This window comes from Chenopodium album, chromosome 14 (genome assembly GCF_948465745.1).
Source record: "Chenopodium album chromosome 14, dcCheAlbu1.1, whole genome shotgun sequence".
In the NCBI taxonomy this organism is placed as follows: Eukaryota; Viridiplantae; Streptophyta; class Magnoliopsida; order Caryophyllales; family Amaranthaceae; genus Chenopodium; species Chenopodium album.
This window is the reverse complement of record NC_137847.1, coordinates 4,977,319-4,998,634: the sequence shown is the minus strand read 5'-3', so window position 1 is coordinate 4,998,634 and position 21,316 is coordinate 4,977,319. Positions and strand designations below refer to the sequence as shown.

At 31.8% G+C, this 21,316-nt stretch overlaps 1 pseudogene; it reads right to left on the bottom strand.

Annotated features, from left to right (window-relative positions):
- Window positions 1–9,429: 9,429 nt before the first annotated feature.
- On the bottom strand, window positions 9,430–11,515 carry LOC145579915 (zinc finger CCCH domain-containing protein 23 pseudogene; annotated as a pseudogene).
- Between the last annotated feature and the right edge of the window lie 9,801 nt (window positions 11,516–21,316).

Genomic DNA, 21,316 nt, shown 5'->3' with positions numbered 1-21,316 from the left:
GAGCCCATTCTTCGGGCCAGAATATATGTGCCCAAATCTGCGGGCCATGCAGGCTTTTCCAGCTTTGCCAAAAAAATAACTAAAATTGATTTTTCAAGCCTGTCCAATTTTTTCAAATAAATCGAGTCGGGCCGAAAAAAAGGCTCAAAACCCGCCCTAAATCGAACCGAGGCAACGGGCCGGGCTGAATTTGATCAGGTCTAGATGAAAGTAATTGAGAGGAATGAAAGGATAAGATCAAAACAGGTGTACAAAAAAGAAGAGAGGGTAACATGATTGTTAAAACATTTTAAATCACTATAGTAAAAAGAAAAAAAAAATGAATGCATGTAAGAAATGAACAACTCGCAAAATTTTCTATAATAACTACGAAGTAAATAGATAAGGATGTAATGTTTGAACCAATTATAAAACTTAATAATAGTAGCGAATGTAACAACTTTTTTCGATTTTTTCTTTTAGAAACATATAACACGTACGTGACTATAAGTTCCAAATAAGTATATATCAATTAAAATTCAATACCTACATTAGAACGTTTCATTGTCAACAATAGTGACTAGACGCATCACATACGTTAACACTGGCCGGAAATTGGACTTTTCTCATTATATATGCAAAGTATACATCATTAAAGTATATCACCATTAGTAAAATTGCTTTGTTAGTCAATTCTATCATTATCAAGATGATGCACACATCTATTTTGATTTGTTGCACATCGTACTCCTATGATAAGTAATATATGTGATGAAAACAACTAGATTTACATTACATAATAATGGATTGAAAAAAATCAAAATTAGTTGAACACTCACCAAGTAACTTTAAGATTTGGCTTTGGAAAATTTATCACTTGATGTCTACCTTCACGGTCTAGATTAGGCAGTTTGACAATAACTGCCATTTGCCGGGAAATAACGTAGCAACATACCAAACTTTTGTATAGTTTAATCAACAATGGCTACAATGTCTGTATATTCCTTATTGATTCCGGTAATAAGTACAAAAAAGTCTGTTTGAATTGTGCAAATAACATATATACTTGAGGCCGTCTTAAACATATTAGAAACCCTACGCTAATGTTAAAGAACGTACCCATTCATACCCGGTCCTAAGGGCCATCCTCGAATTCGGTCCTCAAAAGCCCGGCCCGTATGGCCCAAAAATCCAGAATACCATTAGCCTAAAAGCCCTATAAAACCCAACTCAGATCAATTTTTGACCTGAATTGGCCCGGCCCGACACTTTGATGGGTTCTAATATAGTGCTCTCACTCCTCAAGTGTGATGTGCAAAACATGGAATGGGTAAAAAGTTGTTTTGTCAAAAAATGTGTTTCACAAAAAGCAAAGGTTGCGCTTGGCTCGGGCTTTGGAAAAGACTTAGGCAAAAGAAGGTGTTAGTAGGACAATTCATGTGACTCTAAGTGTAGGACTTTATTGTGTATAGGATTTGAAGTTGACTGGCCCAACACTTATCACATATGGACATGCACTAAGTGTGCGATCTATGGAGCTTTCTATTTATACATTTCAATTTGAACAATGTTAAATAGATGATGTAATACTCCAACCCCAAATAAATTAGGGAAGGACAGAAATGCGCATTAAGGGCCAACAATTGTCCCCACAGACTAACATAAGTCTTTTCGGCGCATTTTGTTCTCACTCATGCGCACCCATGGAAAACTTTTCAAGAGGTCACTCATCTCAATACTACTCCCAGCCAAACACACTTAACAAAGAAGTATATGAGAGGTATTACAAATGATATGATACTTCTTCGAGGGAACCCCGAAATCTCGAATAGAGATACGTTTTTTGTATCTCAAAATGATATTCTTGTAAATAAGAAGAAAAGTATGAATTTTTAAATTTTTCTTGTACTTTTTTTTCTTGTACTTCTTGCTCATCTTCTCCATCATATCATTCATTTTCTTCATGCTTTCCTCCATCTTTATTGTAAGTAGCTTGTGAACCACTACATTCACCAGCCGTCGAATTAAACTAAAACCCTTAACAAAAAAGGTGGAAAATAAGGGTATGATGAACCCCTAAAGGAAAGGGTTGTGCCCTTCTCTATTGAAGACTTTTGCCATGTTCGATTTACCCATTGAAGTTTCTTAATTTCACCGTTCTCAAATAGAGATTTTTTTGGACAAATTTGCAACATTATTAACCCGGCCCACCATTAACCTGTAAAATGACCATATTACCCTGTTGAGATGCTTCAACATATCTCTAGTTGAGTAACATAGATTTTCTCCACTTCTTCCATTCTTGAATAATTGACACACTATTTTTTTCTCAGCTTTTATCATTTTCCATTACTTTTATATAAAATAAAATATTAATAAAAACTTGATATTTCAATAATGTACATTAATCTTCGTTAAAAACAAAAAAAATAAAAAAAATAATGTACATTAATCTTAAGATAAATCTAATAACTTATCTATTACTCCCTCCGTTTCAATATGATAGTCCCATATGGAATCAATCACATAAAATAAGAAACGAAGAATATTAAGAATCTAACATAAAAGTAAAAAACAATTCATAAATAGTTTTGCCTTATTTAAATTGTTTTGATTTTTTTAGGAAACCGTCAACCATAATTGCATAATTCAAGGGATTAATTTCTTTACTTAGAGTCGTGTCATAAATTCACAATCAATTAACTTAACCAATCAGAATTTAATATGTATAAAATAGGAAATAAAAATTAAGTTAAAAATGGAATACATTCAATATGGGTAGATTTTTTTGAAACGCCCAAAATAGTATATGGGACTAACAAATTAAAACGGAGGGAGTAGCATTTTAACAGTATGAAGTAAATGTAACACACCATCTTTTTTTTTTTTTTTATTAACCGACTCTTTATTTACTCAAAATAACAAATGTGGTATGAATGCATGTATGAACAAAGAATGAAACGTAGGAAAAAAAATAAAACATATGCATTGTTTTGGTTGACATTAAAAAGTGTAAATGAGGGAATTGCAAATTCATGGGAATTGTGATTTCCCACAAAACTCCCATGATTTGCAACTTCCTTCATGCCAGCCAAACAACTTTATACAATTTCCATGAATTTAATGTAGAAATTTAATTCCCATGAAATACAAATTCCTTTGGGAAGTAAATTCCCATAGCAACCAAACGACAACAAAGTCTCTTTTGAAAAGTGAAGTTGCTCCCACCACCAAATCTATAGCATATAATGAGTGGAAAATAAAATTAAAAAAAAAATTAAAGGATAGTTTTCAAATGGCCACTGTAAAATTGTGGCCATTGTATAAAATCAAATCATATCCGTTTATTTTTATTGACTAATTTAAGCCGTTGATTTATTTTATTTAATTTTGAAAAAAAAAACAGTGACAAAAAAAAAATCACGTTGTTATCAGTTTCTCTTTCAGTTTCTTCATTGTTTACTCAATAATTTTTTCCCTTCACTTCTTTTTTTTTCGAGCTTTGTTCACCCATATCACTCCGCACTTAAGAAAAATGCTGGAGAATAATTGGAAAAATCTGATTGTTTAGAAGAATTGGCCAAGGTCGATTTGTCGCTCGTCAAATTCAAAGGACTTAATGGTGGCCAATTGGTTTGGATCATTGAGATGCTTATTTCTTGCTCTGATCAATTTGCACCTGATTATGATCTATGATAGATTTAACTAATTGAATGGTATGATGTAGAATTTGGAGTATTTTATTTTACGTATTTTTTTTTTAATTAAAATCTTCAAAAATAAAATAAAATAAAAAGTAAATCATATCAGCGGTTCATGTTAGTCAATAAAAAATAAACGGTTGTGATTTAATTTAATACAAAATTATGGCCGTTCAAAAGTCATCCAAAATTAAAATATGAGTTAGAAGTAGTTAATGTACTGTTTAGGCTAACAAGTAACAACAGTAGTTAATGTACTGTTTAGGCTAACAAGTAACAACTGCAAACTGGTGCTATATGCTTTCAGATAAGAAACCGTACAAGTTTACTGTGTACATTTCAAGGCCTTATAATTAACTTGTGAAGTGGTTTTGGTTTAAGATGTTAATACAGTAGTTTGTTCATACTTTTGTCACCGCATGATGTGATGATTTTAAATAGTAACCTTACTTTCAAGTAAGTCATTTTAATTTGGTAATGGCAACAATTTGGATACCTTATCTTCTTCGGTTCATGTCACATGCATCACTGTATTATTTTTGGAGTACAACGATTCAAACACAAGTAATAAGCAATCTAATGTAAATGAGACTCGACCTCATATCATCTATTCACCTCTATTACCTTTTTTGTTTGAGATAAGAGTTTATTTTGTTCACCTTATTTTCACTTATTACACTTATTAATTGCAAGTGTAATAAGTTCAGATAAGTTCGATCAGTTAATTTTAGATAAGTTTAGACTATTCAGTTCAGGAAAAATAAGTTCTGATAAGGGTTAGTCAAGTACAAATTAGAACTAAAATAAATTTTAATGAGGTGTAATAAGTTTAAATAAGTACAGATAAGTGAAAATCGTGTGAATAGAACACACCCTGAATCAAAATAAATTTAATAATTTGAACCTATTTATGTGATTTTCAGCATATATATATATTGAGTTTCAATCGCAATACAAAGACAAAGCATGGGTGCATGCTTATTGTATATTAAGTGATATTATACATTAAAATTTTGCGTTTTAAAGTTTTTTTCAAGACTATACACTTTTATTTTTTTACTATTCATTATATTTGAGGTTGTGATGTACGTACAACTACTACTTCGTTAAATAGTACTAAAAATGGCATATTAGGCGCTTTCGATAGGGTTGTAAGATGGAGATTGGGAGTATTGAAGTGTCTATGAAATTTGTGTATGTGAAGTTGTATATGATGTAACAAGTTTACACATAAAGAAGAAAGAAAATAAAGATTCGAATGACCATTTCCTTTTCAAGGCCATACTTATATCCATAATAAAGCATGGCTAGTTTATGATATTGCAAATTCATAAAATAGTGGACAGTTTACCTACTTTAGCTTAATGCATGTGTAATGTCTCATTGAGGGAGACTAATTGATAGGAGACTGCAAATCTAAACTATTTTATAACTAATTCATAAAGATGACCACAAATTTCTATATTCAATAATGCAAATTATAAAATAAACTTGGAAAAAAATGTAGGAATTGATTGAAATAGCACTTGCCATGTATTGATAACCAAAATCTTTTTGACATTTTTATAAAAATTAATTAGATACATGCATCTTCTACTCTCGTGGTTCCTAAAAGATCTCTCATCTGCTTTTCACGATTATCAATAAAAAAAAAAAAAAAAAATTATCGGTCACGTGGTGCTCTTCTATAATTCAAATATTTGTTCTCTCTAATAAATTAGCGCATCAATTAAAATTTGTTGCAATAAGTTCCCGAAATCTTTCAATTGCACCACTTTATAATTGTAGCATACTACTCAGTAAATTTTACTATAAAACTATTCTCTTACCTTAATTGTTTCTGGAAATAGTTTCTTAAAAATAAAATACAGCCTATTGCTTTGTTTAAGCATATAGTTGAAATAGCTTTTTGATATGCAATTCAAGTGTTCAACCATAACAATAAGAAATAGATCACTTATCATTTCTTGGTTAGATAAGAGAATTAAAGTACAAATATTAGAGTAAACATTAATTACACCAAACGACGCGTGATTTTGTCATGCATTCTTAACTTAATACCATTTTAACCAATATAATTACTCCTTATCTAACGCTGCGGGGCGCTCGTTAGCAAGATCCTTGATAATTTAACCTATCAAATTAGTCAATTAAGTCAAATTTGGGAAGGAGAATTCCAAGTTTGGACCATCATTTCGATTGCTGATTGAATTGTTATCAACGAAAAACTTTAATTGTTGACATATACAGCTACCGAGTACAAATAAGTGAGAAGTATTCAAATGAAAAAGAACGTAACTTAATTTGTATTCAGATTTAGGTTTTTTTTTTTTTTTTTTTTTTTTTTTTTTTTTTTTTTTTTGTTCCACCCGGTTCATCTTTTGAGGCTAATCCGGATTCGAGGATTAGTTCTGGGTGGTTAGGTTTCAGTCCCCTTTCAATTGTTATTGCGGGGAGATCGAACACGCGATCCTTTCTATCAAAAATAGCCCCAATCACCACTACATCAACAACCAATTGGTAGATTTAGATCGATTTTGCACGGTGTGAGATCGAGGAGAAAACTTATGGTGTTGAAGATGCCATTAGTCAACTGCATAAATAGCTATCAAATAGAATTAAATGGATTGTACCCACATTGTCAGACGATCTGATTTTTTGTATGCCAGTCACATTAACGTATCGTATGGGATGGGTCAAAAAGGAAAAATTGTCTATGAAAATAATTCTCAAGTTTTTTTTGCTATGTTAAACCATGAAGAATTATATCAATCGTTTTCAAGTGATGAAATGAGTATAAATTATTCACTCTTGAAATAATTTAATTTATTAATTGGTAGTTAGCAATTAATTATAGATTTATTGTCGGTAATTAAATAATTGAGTAATGTAGTTGGCAAAAATCTTTGATGTAGAGTGGTACGTAAGATATCAGATTAAATGTCGTTTATATCATTTATTTTCAATTCTTATAGATGTGTTTATAGTACGGGCTCAATAGATTGGACCACAGTCCATAGGCATAAATATAGTGAGACTAGTGTGGTGATGAGCATGGATCATAAATTGCATTGTTGTGACATTGTGAGTAGCTGGTGAATTCCAGACAGTGCCATTTGAGGAGACAAAGAATTTATATTTAAGATCATCATACAATCTAAGTAGCATTGATTTTGTCTTACTCATATATATAGTTGTATGTACAAACTAATACAATAATGATATAGAGGCCAAAGCAACAAAATGTAGGTGAACAACAAAAAATCAAACTTTGTATTATTTTGATATTTTAAGAGACAAGTATTGTTCTAATAAGAGACAAGTATTGTTCTAAAAATCATTAGGATTGTTGAGATTTAATCAAAATGTTTAAATAGGATGTATTTTTGTGGAAGTAAAGTAGAAATATAATTCTTATAAAGATCACCACCAATGAATGTAGACTATTCAACCATACATATTCTCATTTATCTTTAGTAGGTTGAGGAGAAAGACCATGATAGATTGACGCAAGAACGTTTGAAAGTAAGCAAAGGGGTTGGATCTTGGGCGTGCAAATCTCAATAAAATAATTTTTTTTTTTTAAAAAAAAAACAAAAAAAAAAAAACCTACGAAAATGGAGTTGAATTTGAGTCTCATGGCATCGATGTGGCCTATTCAACCATATATATTCTCATTTATATTTAGTAAAATTAGGAGAAAGACCATAATAGATTGACGCAAAAACGTTTGAAAGTAAGCAAAGGGGTTGGATCTTGGACGTTCAAATCTCAATCAGGAAAAAAAAAAAAACGGAAATAGAGTTGGCTTTGAGTCTCATAGCATCGATGTGGCAAAAAAGACTGACTAATTCAACAATACAATTTGGTGATAATAAAGGAAATCCTTATCCCCCTAAAAAATTAATTAATAGAATTTGGAAGATAAAATCTCTAATCTTATGGTTATTGAAACCTCCCTTGTAATATAGTACATCAAGTACTACCTATAATTCCTAAGTGACATCCACGTATAGATGATTCCATTAATCCTTAGTCTTAATGAAGAAGTTTCAACTTTCCAATCATGCTAATTGGGCCATAGAAAACATTAATTGATCCTACTTGTAGGCTTGTAGTTTATGTGAGATAAATGGATAATAGGATAAGAGAAAGTGCAATTAAACTCCAATTGTTTGTTCCTCCTAAAAAATCGAAGATAATAAAGGGTAAAAATATACGCAAATGGACATATGGTGAATTGGTGATTGAGTGAGCTTTTCTCAATGCTACAAAATTGGGAAAATGATCAAATTTTGAGGAACAATGTCAATATCGCACCTCACTAGTAATTAATTAAGGTGCAAAAAGTTTTTTAAAAAAATAATAATATTAAAGGTAATGACTTGGTCCCTTAGCTTACAACCTTAAGTCTTCAAGATTAATGATTACAATTTAAAACATGAAAACAAGTTCATATGTGAGCTAGTGTTATTTAATTTATATTAATTCTAAAAAGTTCGGGTGAAAACATGAGTTTATAAGTGTACATTACATGATCAAAATTCACCCTAATAAATAATGACGTGTGCTCCCTTGGTATACATTATCAAGGGCTTTAGGGCATAATGAGTCACATCTTGAGAGATAATAAGCCTACACAAAGCCTTTTATGTGGCTGGCCATATCGTGTGTCCATCCATTATGAGGGTTACTTCGTTAGTGTTATAGGGATTACTCATTCAGTTTTACAGTGGTTACTTTGTCAGTGTTATAGGGATTACCTGGCAGTATTACAAGGGGTTACTGGATCAGTGTTATAATAGGGGTCCTTTGTTATTTAACAAATGGTCATATGGTGTGGTAAGCCGCACACAAGACGCACTGATAAGCCTATAAATTTTCATTTATTGATGAATGATCACAACCAAAATTATCTTACAATGTACTCGTGAAATCCCTTTATTGAAAAAACATATACGAAGTTCACCTATCTTACTGATGTCTTTCGTGACCCATACCATGCCTTGACTAGAGAAGCTTCCCCAAAATTAAACATCTTTTAAAAAAGTTAAGGAAGCTTTAATATGACAGAAACAATACAATCCCCACTTAAGTTCTCGTATCTCCTTTACTAATTATCAAAATCCATAGCAAACTATCAAAAACCAATAGCAACATAATCACAAAAACTTTCTCACATGCAATCAATTAAAAATCCACTTGTTTAAATCTTGAACCCGATCACTACCTAATTATCGTACCATCTTTATCCAACATTAAGCTAAGCACTCCACCACAAAAGTGATATAATTATGTGCAAACAAAACAAATTTTTTTTTAATACTCTAATCAAGACAAAAAAATATTTGTTCGTCGTAATACATAACAAATCCAAAACAATTAGATCCCAATTCACACCACCAAACCACAAACACACCAATGTCTAACATACAATCAATCGACCATCAATATCGACATCAACTTGTATATATAAAATTGTTAACCATATTTCCCTGGGTACATTACATCTATTGATCTATAGCATGAAAAGGGTGTCAACGAACACCATCAAAAACACAAGGAACTTAATGAGTGCCACAAAGTAGCAAATGCATCTTGTTCAATCTTTACAAATATAGACAAAACACTACCAATTATTCTAGCTAGTGGTCCATAAATACTAGCCATTCTAAGCAACCCATAAATCACATCAACCTAACAAGCATTTGTGACGCAGTTCGTACAAAATCCAATCACTCGGTAAAAATAACAAACAAATAATTATACATTACCATTATATAATAATTGTAAGAGTAGTTCACAATATTTACAACCTAAATATAGAAAATTCAAAGCTAATTAACAACGATTAATAGTCATAAAACTCATTATCGATCTATCATAACTCGTAACAATAATAATCGATACGAAAAATTACATACTTAAAATGGGAAATTACTTGTCTTCCTCTTCATTTTCCTTCTTAGGCAGCTTGGTAAAAAAAAATAAAGAGTAGGCTTCAGCTGTACAAAATAAGATCTTCCTCCTTTTTCTTGGCAAATCTAGGACCTTCCAGATTGTCCCCCAGGTAATTGAAAAAAAAAAGTTGATTTTTTTTTTCTTTTTCTTTTTTTTTGGGATTCCTTAACACCCCCACATATTTGGGAAAGTTTTATCTACAATATCATTCCTTTCATAGTAAATCTTGAAATCTCCCAAAATTAATGGGTACTTCCATTGGGTCAGCAGAATTGTTTTAGACTGCCAGATTTTAAAAAATTAAAATGAATGAACTAATCATAATTATAATATGAGTAGTAAATAATTAATTAATGCTTCTAATACCCAAATTTTTTAGTTAAAAATACTTGGGGAAAAAAAATTTGGAAAAAATAATTTTTTTTTTTTTTTTGAGTGAAATTATTTTTCTTCACAAATCACCGTGATCCTAAATAATTTACTCCATGGCAAGAGAATATTGGCTTTACGTACTCATAATATCCAAATGGGTGTGTATTCTAGGGTGTGGTAATTCAATTCACTCAATAAGATCACACACCCACCCGAAATCGGGACCCGGTCCGGGTGCCGATGTCGAAAGTGGGCTACCCGACCCATCAAGAGGGTTTTCTTTGCTCAACTTTTCGAACATCCGAGCCCTTAACTCCCTACCAGACTCAACCCTCTCCATCACAGGCTGTTCATTTTCCTCACCAATATCTTGATTGTCCCAATACCCAATCCTCGGCCGGGTTGGGGTTGTCGGCAGGCTAAAGAACCCAGCCCGATTAATCGCTGTGGGAGTCCCAACCCCGCGAGGAGACCCGAATACAGGCGAGCCATTCACGTGCATGGGGTGACTCCCCCACGAGCTCGGCATGGACTTGACCTTGTTTAGCTGTAGATTCCTGATTGACGCCATGAGGTCGCCTACCGACGGGGTGTTGATGGCGCTGTCCTCGGAGCCCGAGACAAGCCCACTTCCTCTCGGGCTACCGAGGCCCGGACCGGTCCGGAGCTGATCAGGCGTGTGGGCAAAGAAACAAACCCGGCGCTTACACCCGGGCCCGTCCTTACAAGCCTGGGTCCGGAACCGGGTCGGGTGTAGCCAGCACTCGAACACCCCGTGAGCGAACTCACACCCGTCACCCTTCTTGCATCCGCCTTTCCTAAACTCGGAACACGCCGTCCCCGAATAGCTAAACTTCCTCGGGTCCCTTCGCCTCGCCTTCTCGCCAGGATGGGCGAAGGGACACTCAGTCCAATCATGGGCCCGAGCCCGAGTACACTTACGTACCTTAAAATCATACATGAAAAAATCATCATCATATTCACCTGATAAAAAATCAACCTCACTCGAATAGTCCACCGTCACAGTCGCCGCCGCCGGAGAAGCCTCCTTATCAACGGCGTCAGCAAGGAGGTACCGACGAAGGGACGCTAAAACAGCGTCGTAGTAAGTGGGGGAATTAGGGAGATGATTAGAGCCTATACCGCCGCTATTTGACTGTAGCGGCGGTGAGGAGGCTGGGGATGAGATATGTACCGCCGTGGGAGAATACGATTCCTGCCACGGCGGTACATCAATCTGATGATGACGGCGGGTTTCTCCGATCATCATTTTGATTTCGGGTTTTTACAGAAAGAAAATAAATGTATACAAACAATAATAATATTATAAAATTATAAGTGTTATTTGGTAAGTGTTTGTAGTTTCGATTCGTGTCCGATGATATGATAGCAAAAGACGGCTAGATGAAGAGGGGTATATAAAGGGGTAATTTAACCATGGTTAAGATTTTTGAGAATTAAGGTAAAAATTAATTAAAATGGATTTTAATTACCAAAAGCGGTTAAATAATGTGGAAAATACTAGAGGTGGAGGAGGTTCTAGAGTTACCAGCTGTGACTTGGGGGTGAAGGAAGGTTTATTGGGATTCGTGGGATTTTGATGAGGTGGAATTTGGGAGGACATGTGGTGTGATATGATAGGTGAAGGTGAGAATATAATTGGTGATTTTAAGGGTGGTGTCAGTGAAATACTAATAATTAATAAAGGGTAATTTTTCATGGTATTGAATTTCCAAAGGCGGTGGAGCGTCAAATACGTAAAGTCTTTTTGTATTCTCAAGCTTTTTGGTTTTTCGACTCTCCGTATTTGTTTAACAAAGTATTTGTACACGTATTAATAAAGTGTTGACTCACTTAATAAAGTTATATCTCAAATTTTTAAAGTTAGAAATTTAGATCCTACTAAGACCCTGTTTACTTCATCTTAAAAAAATAATATTAAGTAAAAATAAATTCAGATTAATAAAATTAATTTCATTCAGTAAAAATAATTTCACTTAGTAAAAATAAGTTCAGTTCAATAAAATTTAGTTTTCTTAAAGAAGAATTATAATAGAAAATCAGTAAAAATAATTTTCAGTTCAGCAAAAATAATTTCAGTTCTGTAAAATTAATTTAAGTTCAATAAAAATAATTTAAGTTCAGCAAATATAATTTTGTTTCAGTAAAAATAATTTCAGTTCAGCAAAAATAAGGTGAAGTGAACGGGGCCTAAGTGAAAGTATTTAAAAACGAAGTTGAAGGTAGGAATTTAATTACCCTTCCCTTTAATTCTAAATGTTTGGCCCATAAATACTGAACAAAACCTATAAGAATTGAGGTCTAATCAAAATCGTCATTACTAATTAAAAAAAGAATTTGTACACTTTTTTTTTTTTTTTTTTTTTTTTTGTCATATGGATTTAATCTAGGTTTTGTTAGAGGGATTTACTAAATTTAATTTCAATTTTTCCACGATCCTTAGGGATTAAAGGATGATTTAAAATTTATAAACAGAGTCAATACGTAACATTAGGATTAGAGAACCTTCTTATGAGAAGATTCATAACATAAATATCGTGGTAATGTATTTAGACAGTTGATATTAAAAGTTCATTAATCACTAGTACGAGATTGAATTAAATATGATATACACTTACTTGATTTTTTGCTCAATTACCAATACTCATGCTCATTGACATCTTCAATCATGTATTTGTTAAATACGTATTAAAAGTTCAATTTATACTTACCCTATCTATAATAGAAGTAGGTTTGTTCCCCCCCCCCCCCCCCCCTCTTTAAAAACCCTTTAGAGATTAAGGGCATGTTCTCTTCAGCTTAGATCCAGTTCAGTTCCAATCGGTTCAGTTCAGTTCCTAATTTCCTTCTCTTATAAACAATTCATTTCAGTTCAGCTCAGCTCCAATCAGTTCAATTCAGCTCAATTCAGTATATCAAAACAGACCCTAATAAAGTATTTTCTATAAGCAAGGATAGCAATAATTCTATGGTATACACTTTAAGCTATTTCAATTTTCAAATGATGAAAAAAAAAAAAAATTGTAAATATGAAATTATCGATCATAGGGTAAGACAATGGTTGATATAGTCATATAGTGAAGGACTGATCAAGGGGGCTTGCTATGCAAATTATGACATCAATGGTTATATAGCCATATATATCTTAATAAATTAATTTAATTATACGTATACTAGTATTACTTATAATCTAATTGAAAGCTCTACATACTCCAAAAAAATCATACTTTAATATATACATGTGGCAAATTTATTAAATATTTGATACCTTTGTTTTACGTTATAATTATCATACCAATACCATACCATTTTAAGTATGTACGAGTACATATAAGTTTCTTAACCATAACTCTTTTTGCTTAGTAAACCTTTTTTATCTATTAATTTGCTCCTAAAAAGGCGACTAAGTAGATAATGAGAGATTTTAGATAATAATAATAATAATAATAATAATAATAATAATAATCACGGCTTTACAGATGTTTCAATTATAAAATAACAACTAAAAATGAATTTCCAATCAAAAAAAATATAAAAAAAACATTATCCTAGACAGTTTTAGTAAATCTCAATAATTAGAGAAGTACACAATAATTGACTAACGTTACTATAAATATGGGTTGTACAAAGTCAAATGAATCACTAGACGCGTGTGCGATTTTTGGAGATGGTTTTGCATGTAGCCATGTGCGAGTCTTTGCGACTTTGCTAAGCCATTTCCTTCTTATGTTTCTTCTATTGTTAATTATTTACCCCTTTGTTAAGGAGCTCTTTTCGCTTCTTTACCTCTTCTAGTAAATTTTACGGTAATTACAGTGTGAAATGTTGTTAATATCATATAGTTAGGGTTTCATGTACGTGCTAATAATGAAAGTTTTTTGATTAGTCAAGAATTCGTTTGGATATAAAGCAGTCTTATAATGCTACGTGCATTAAAGTATGAATTATGATTTATGAACGTATCAATATGAATCGAGTAATTCTCCCTCCAATTCTCAATACAACGTTTAAAAGGTACTGAAGGATGTGCACGCAAATTAAAATAAGGTGTTATTTCAAGAGCGAAAAGTTAAGCAAGTAATTGGAGAGCATTCTTTACTCATTTTGTAGATTATGACTAATGTAGGTTATTATGAATAGTTACATATGATATGGTAAATTTTTTAAAAAATGTTGAACAAGCTAAGCTAGCTATGAGATTTTTTATAAATGCAAAATTATGAGATGTACCCGAAAGATCAAACAAGAAAGCTCAAACATAAAAATCAAGTAAAGATACCAAGGGCCCTCTTGACTCTTGTGGATTAGCTTGTGACTTTAACCACCAAAAGATTGACAATCTTGAAGACAAAGCATCAAATTGTAGCCACATATTAGCAACTAAGGTAGTTAATTCACAATTCTAGGACACACAAAACTTGTACAATAGATCCATACAATGAATGTGTGGGACCCTTTTTACGATCACACAATTACTTCATTTTGCTCCCAAAGAATTTTCATGCACTAATCAATCCATTGCATTTTTAGGGCATTCCAAAACTCAAACCATTGGTTTCTTTGAGGAAGAGGAAGCAACATGATATATGGTTATCTAACTACTTCCATCTCGTAGAGGTTTTGTCTCGAGATCGATCCTCACTGAATCGAAAGGGGTAGAGGCCTAGAGGCTAGAGGGGATGGGAATGGCGGGTCTTGAAATAAAAATGACATTGATAACTTAATGTTAATACTTCGTATATTGCACAATGAGTTTAAGTCAAATTTTAGAAGGCAATGTTTAACAATATACACGGTAAACAAGGTGTAAACAGTGATATCGAGAAAATACCACTTATGAATACATTCATGATTACTCTCAAAATTATTCTTTAATTAAAGCGAGTGTGATTTTTTTTCCATGGTGGGGCTAGAGGACGCCCTTCATCCTACGGTAACTCATCAAAAGGTCAATTCCTCTTCTTTTTTTCTTCCCTTGGGATTAAGTTAAGTAAAATTTGACAAAGCTGATTAGCTGAATGATATTCCAAATTAAAGCAACGTATTCAGTAAGAAATAGTGACAACATCATGATTTATAATATAGTGGACTTGGCTTTTGAGGTAAAACAACAGAAAAGATCAAATGTGCATATATTCTTACACGACCTAAAAAGAATTTGGTGTTTTTAGGGTCGGAAAAGAAAATTGGTGTTAATGTATTGTTTTGTCAATCTTGTCCCTATGATAATAACATGCATATCCTAGAAGAATCACAGTGCTTTAAATTGTGTAATTTTCAATCACAATTTTTGTGACCCTACCTAATAAGTCACATTATTATTTCAACTTTGTTAAGGGCCATTACTTGTTCTAGTACTACCCATTTGATAATTACATCTTGTTTGTACAAATTCTTTTGGTTTTCATCCCGGCATATATAGAACTATTAAAAATTGATTCGATCTGATTAAAATTTGACAACAAATGAATAACTTGATGAAGAAAATAAAATCGCAAGCTTCCTCATAAATAATGAACCGGGTATGTACACATATACTATGTATCAAAAGGGTTATTGGGTTTCAAGGTAGAAAGATTCGTTAAATAATGGAGTACAATTTATTGGTTCAGTAACATCTTATAAAGCATGAATTTAACTTTATATGTAGAGTGATTGTTGTTGCTCATTAAGCAAAAATTGAATGTTGCATTCTCGGTTTAATTTGGTTATTAAAATCAATGTATTTGGGCTATTGACATCTTATAAAGTATGGATTTAACTTTATAATTGATTGTAGAATTATTGTTGTTGGTCCTTAAGAAGAAAATAAAATTTACAAACTCAATTAGATTTGGTTAATAATTAAATTCCAATTACCGAACATAAAAGTCGTACAAGAAGGGTTACATCAAATTATCCAATATACCAAACTATGAAGGTATAAGGGTGTAACAGGATCAGTGTCTTTCCTACATGATCAGCAAGCTTCATTAACATATTTTTTGAGGTACATCATTACCAAATAACACATATAAGGTCTCATATTGATAAAAGTTAAGAGTTAAAACACTTAATAAGGTTGAAGGGCAACTCCTCCTTAAAGATGGCACTGGGCTGAGCCGAACTGAAGCCCAGCACCGAAAAAGCACGGCATGGTACGGGCACGGAAAAAACACAGCATAGCACGGTACTGTGAGTGTGGGTTGTGGGTTGGGCCGCATTTATTTGGAAGAAGCATGATAAGGCACGGCTCGGTCGGACCCGGCACAACAAAGCATGCTAACATCAATGCAATTTTGCTTAGGCACGCAAATCTGGCACGACCGTGCACGGGCCAACCTTTTGAAATCTTCGGCTCAATACGACATGAAACTCGTGGGCCGAGCCATGGTCCAGACCTAACTAATCCCAAAATACGTGGGCCTGACACGAGGCACGACCTGGCATGGCCCAGAGCCATCTTTACTTCTCCTATCGCCATATGTTTTTGGGATGGAACTCCTTTGGAGTTGTAAAGTGAACTCTCTATCGACAATACGTGTGACCTAAACCCGTATTTCTAACAGTATTACTATATAGCAATTCAAGACTACAATAATATATTAAAGCAACATCATATTTTTTGGCAAAATGGTATGATGGTCAATGCTAATAATCATCTGTCAACGTTGTATGTGATTTGGATATGGACTTCCACTTCCAACCCTCTTAAAAGCTTCATGCTCGTGATGTCTTTTTGTCCTTTTGAATTACAGTATCATTTTCACCTTGTTCGTTCATCTCTATAATTCGCAATAATATATACTTCGTATAACATTTAAGTAGAAATATTGTGTACTTGTATCATAAATCAATGTATTTTATTTTAACATATAAAGATAAATGATAAGATTAGATTAGATCCGTCTTCTCTCAAGCATACGACTTCTAAACAATCACGTCATAGTACTATTATTTCACGTAATAGAAAGCTTCAAACAATGAGCTACGTACATGTATTTCTTTCGAAGATACTTCTTTTTATCAATGGTTTCATATAAAATAAAAACAAGTTGAAATTTACAAGTATATATACCACGTAGTTTAGAGATAGATAGCAGTCATATAAAGCACACATACTAGAAATAGAGAGGCATATTAGATAATGTCTCAAAAAACTACCATTTAGCATCCCGATTTATAGTCAATGTGTCAAAAGTATATCAAACTAGATATGACCGCAGTAGTTTAAGGCCGACCAACACTATAATTAAGGTCGTCTTATAATATTATTATTGTAACTGTTGGTCTATTACGCTGGTAATTAACTAACAACTACTTGTACTATGTTACGTATTTCAAGTTTTTAATTCTATGGGATAGGTTATTACCATGTGATGTGTGCAAGAATTGTAACCCTAATTAAGATTTCATAAATTCTTATACTTGACGCATCATATATACCACTTGTTATAATGTGATAGAGTCGTGATAAAATTACATGTAATAGGGAAAATAAAGTTACTGACCATACATAAATGAAGCTATCAATAAACATTGAGGATAGTGATTTAAAATTTTAAATGATGATGATGACCTATCATTCCAATTCAATTATCTTTGAACTTGTAGGTTTTGAATATTTTTACCCTCTCTAGCTAGGATGAAGCAACTACATAATTAATCACAACGATATGGATTGATGAGCAAAATAAATGCTCGAGTTTAGAGTAGTCCGGATCAAGCACCAAAAAAAAAAAGAAAAAAAAGAAAAAAAAAAAGTGCTTTTAGCAACTACAATTAAATGTCAAACGCCCATATATATTAGTAGATAACCTTTATGTATGAATGTATCATGTGTAAGTTTTAACGAATTGAAAGTGTTACGAATCATTGGCGATTAGCGATTATATGAATACATGGAGAAATATACATATATAAAAGGGCATGGGTTGGGCATCGAATTATCCAATGACACTTCTATCAATATATAATCCTTATTTTGATCTCACGGCAACATGGCATCAATTGCATATAAGACCTACTAGGCTACTACGAAGTACTAATTAGTGATTGCGCGCACATGTGCTTGCTCACAAATCTTACCTACAATATATACTTCTACCACTAAATTCATTTCTTTACGCTATTACCCTTACCCTAACCCTAAACATCAACATACATTAAACAATATAATAATTAAAGGGGTAAGTACATGGTGAATAGTGCACCAGTCGAAATCTTACCAAACCACAAGCAACTACATTACCATCAAAGCTACTCCTACCATGCACGTATCCAACGAATAGATTGATTAGTCTTAATTGATTATGTTAAGACACAATCATAAATAATTATTATATATAAGATTAATTACTCTTAGGGCCTGTTTTCATTGACTGAATTGAACTGAACTAAACTGAATATTTTACGAGAGAAGAAAATTAAGAGATGAATTAAACTAAAGTTATTAGAGTTAAACCAAACTGAAATGAAATAAATTAAAGTGAACTGAAAATAATCTAAAAGAACGAAGCCTTAATATTAATTAAACTCATACTATAATCCGATGGATGTACAGAGTTCCATGTGCATGATCATGAGGTGTATACCACATTAGTACAATATGGGTTATGCATGGCACTTTATATCATTTAATTTATAAAAATAAATATAATATAAGGTTTTTGAGTACTTTTCGAGGAACAGAATAACTTGAGATACATCATAACATCAAAGCGCACCTAAATTCCTAAAGTATTAATATGACATCATACATCTTGAGAATCGTGGGCATATGGATAAAGGGTTGTTGTTGGACTAAATAATAGTGCTCTTATGAAGTTTTTATATTGGAACTTTTTTTGCCGTCATTTAGAAAGGAAAACTCTCCCTTTGTTTTTTAAAGTTTTGAGTTCATTGAGATAAAATTTGTTCCTAAAAATGTATAGTAGGACTGTAGGAGTAGGGAAAAAAAAATTACTTCCTCTATTTTAAAATACTTGACACGATCAAACTTTACACATATGTCGATGTATTAATTTAATTTGACTTTATAGTATATATATATATATATATATATATATATATATATATATATATATATATATATATATATAAAGGTTATATTATGAAACTGTATATCAATGCCTATCTAATTTAACAACATATTTTTATGATAAAATTTAATTTGTTGTTGTTATGTTAATAAAATCTATAATCAAAGTTAATATATATATGAATAATGAAAAAAAGTCCAACGCGTTAGTTATTCCGGAACGAAGAGAGTAGGTGCTCCATATAGAATAAAAGAAAGTAAAAACATTAACAAGTATAAGAATCAAAGAGTGGATAATATAGAAGAGAGTTAGGGCTTGTTCATATTTACTGAACTGAGCTGAACTGAACTGATTGGAGCTGAACTGAACTGAACTGATTAGAGTTGAATTGATTGGAGCTGACTGAACTGAACTGATTAGAGTTGAACTGATTAGAGTTGAACTGAACTGAATATTTTTTTAGAGAAGGAAATTATAAGCTGAACTAAACTAAACTGACTATTTTATGAGAGAAGGAAATTCGAAACTGAACTAAACTGAATTGAACTGAATTGAAGAGATTGGGGCTGAACTAAACTGAAATTAAGTTGAAGTGAACAGACCCTTAGTGAAAATGTGTAAATATTGTGGGATAAGGGGTAAGAAGTGCAAGACGATAATTTAGGGTTGATAAAAATTGATTAAAATAATGTGAAACGAAGATGAAAAGTGAGATGAATTTTCAAGAATGAAAAGATCGAATTATGTGTATCTTTATAGTTATGATTTTTTTAATTAGTATATTATGAATAGATTAGTTTGTATAATTCATATTGATCTATTAATTATTATACGAGAAATTAAAAATATACGAAATACAAAGTACATAACTATTTTTTGAAAGGTAAAATTATATAACATATCGTTGAATTAATAATACATCATATAGTTTGAATCATCAATTTTATAAATCTTTAGATATTAAATGTATAAAGTTTTTATCAACAAGCATAAAACGTAAATTTTAAATCATTTTTAATAAAAGAAAGAAATTATATAATAACAGTTTTTTTTTTTTTTAAATGATCTTAAAGTTACCCATGGTTTTAGACTTTAGCAAAAAAAAAAATTGGTCAATTGATATTTTTTTAATAGGAAAAAAACATTGGGCAGTAAAGAAAAATAAAATAAATAAAATAAAATAAAATATCTTTAAAATAAAAGGATTGTAAATTTATTTACTTAGGGTAATTTCTCTTTTAATATTATTATCAATTTTTCTATAATTAATTACTTCCTTCTTAGTGTGTAACTTGTGAGACTGTGAGACTTTGGATTATAAATGTGGTTTCATTGTTACACCAGTGTGATTGTGTGAAAGGTGGAGCCTCTCAAACAAATAATATTGGTGGAGCCAAAGTTTATTAGCTCTTTCGTTTAATTTAATAATTCTAAAACAGCAAATATTTACAATAATGTAATCTACGACATCATCAATAAACTATTTCTTCCATTCCTTTTAGACATTTATTTGACATTTTACATCTTTTACGGATTTACATTGACTAATTTCATGTTTTTTCCTTAACCATAAAAGGTCATGTCCCTTTCCAAAATAAAAATATAGTCATGTCATTTCAATGTAATTCTTTTAACATTTTATCAAGGCACTGTACTGAGAAGAAGAACTAATACATTATTATTATGTGCTTAGGGCCTGTTACCTTCAGCTTAATTTCAGTTCAGTTCAGCTTCAATCAATTCAGTTCAATTCCTAATTTTCTTCTCTCATAAACAATTCAGTTCAGTTCAGTTTATTTCAGCTCCAATTAATTCAGTTCATCTCAATTCAGCTCAGTTCAATAAATTAGAACATACCCTTAATTGAAAAGTTATTTTTAACAAAACGAATTAGGCCTTACTCCCTCCATTATCCCTTAATATTTGCAACAATTTACTTTCTACTCCGTAATCTGTCCTTTTAAGTTAGATAACCAAATAGATAACAATTAATATATTGTATATTGCTACATAAAAGTAGTTAAATTTATAATGTAATAGCGCAAAAAATGCGTTAAAATGATGAATCGATTAAGAAATGAAGAAAATATATATTACTCCATTCTGTTACGTGTTTTATTTTGACTTTTGAACTAATTATGTACACCACTTTAAGTAATGATTATGCTTAAACATAAGTTTAATCATGGTTATATAAATACTTGTTAAAATCATATACCTCAATGAATAATGGTGAATATCAATTTTGTTATATTTTGTACG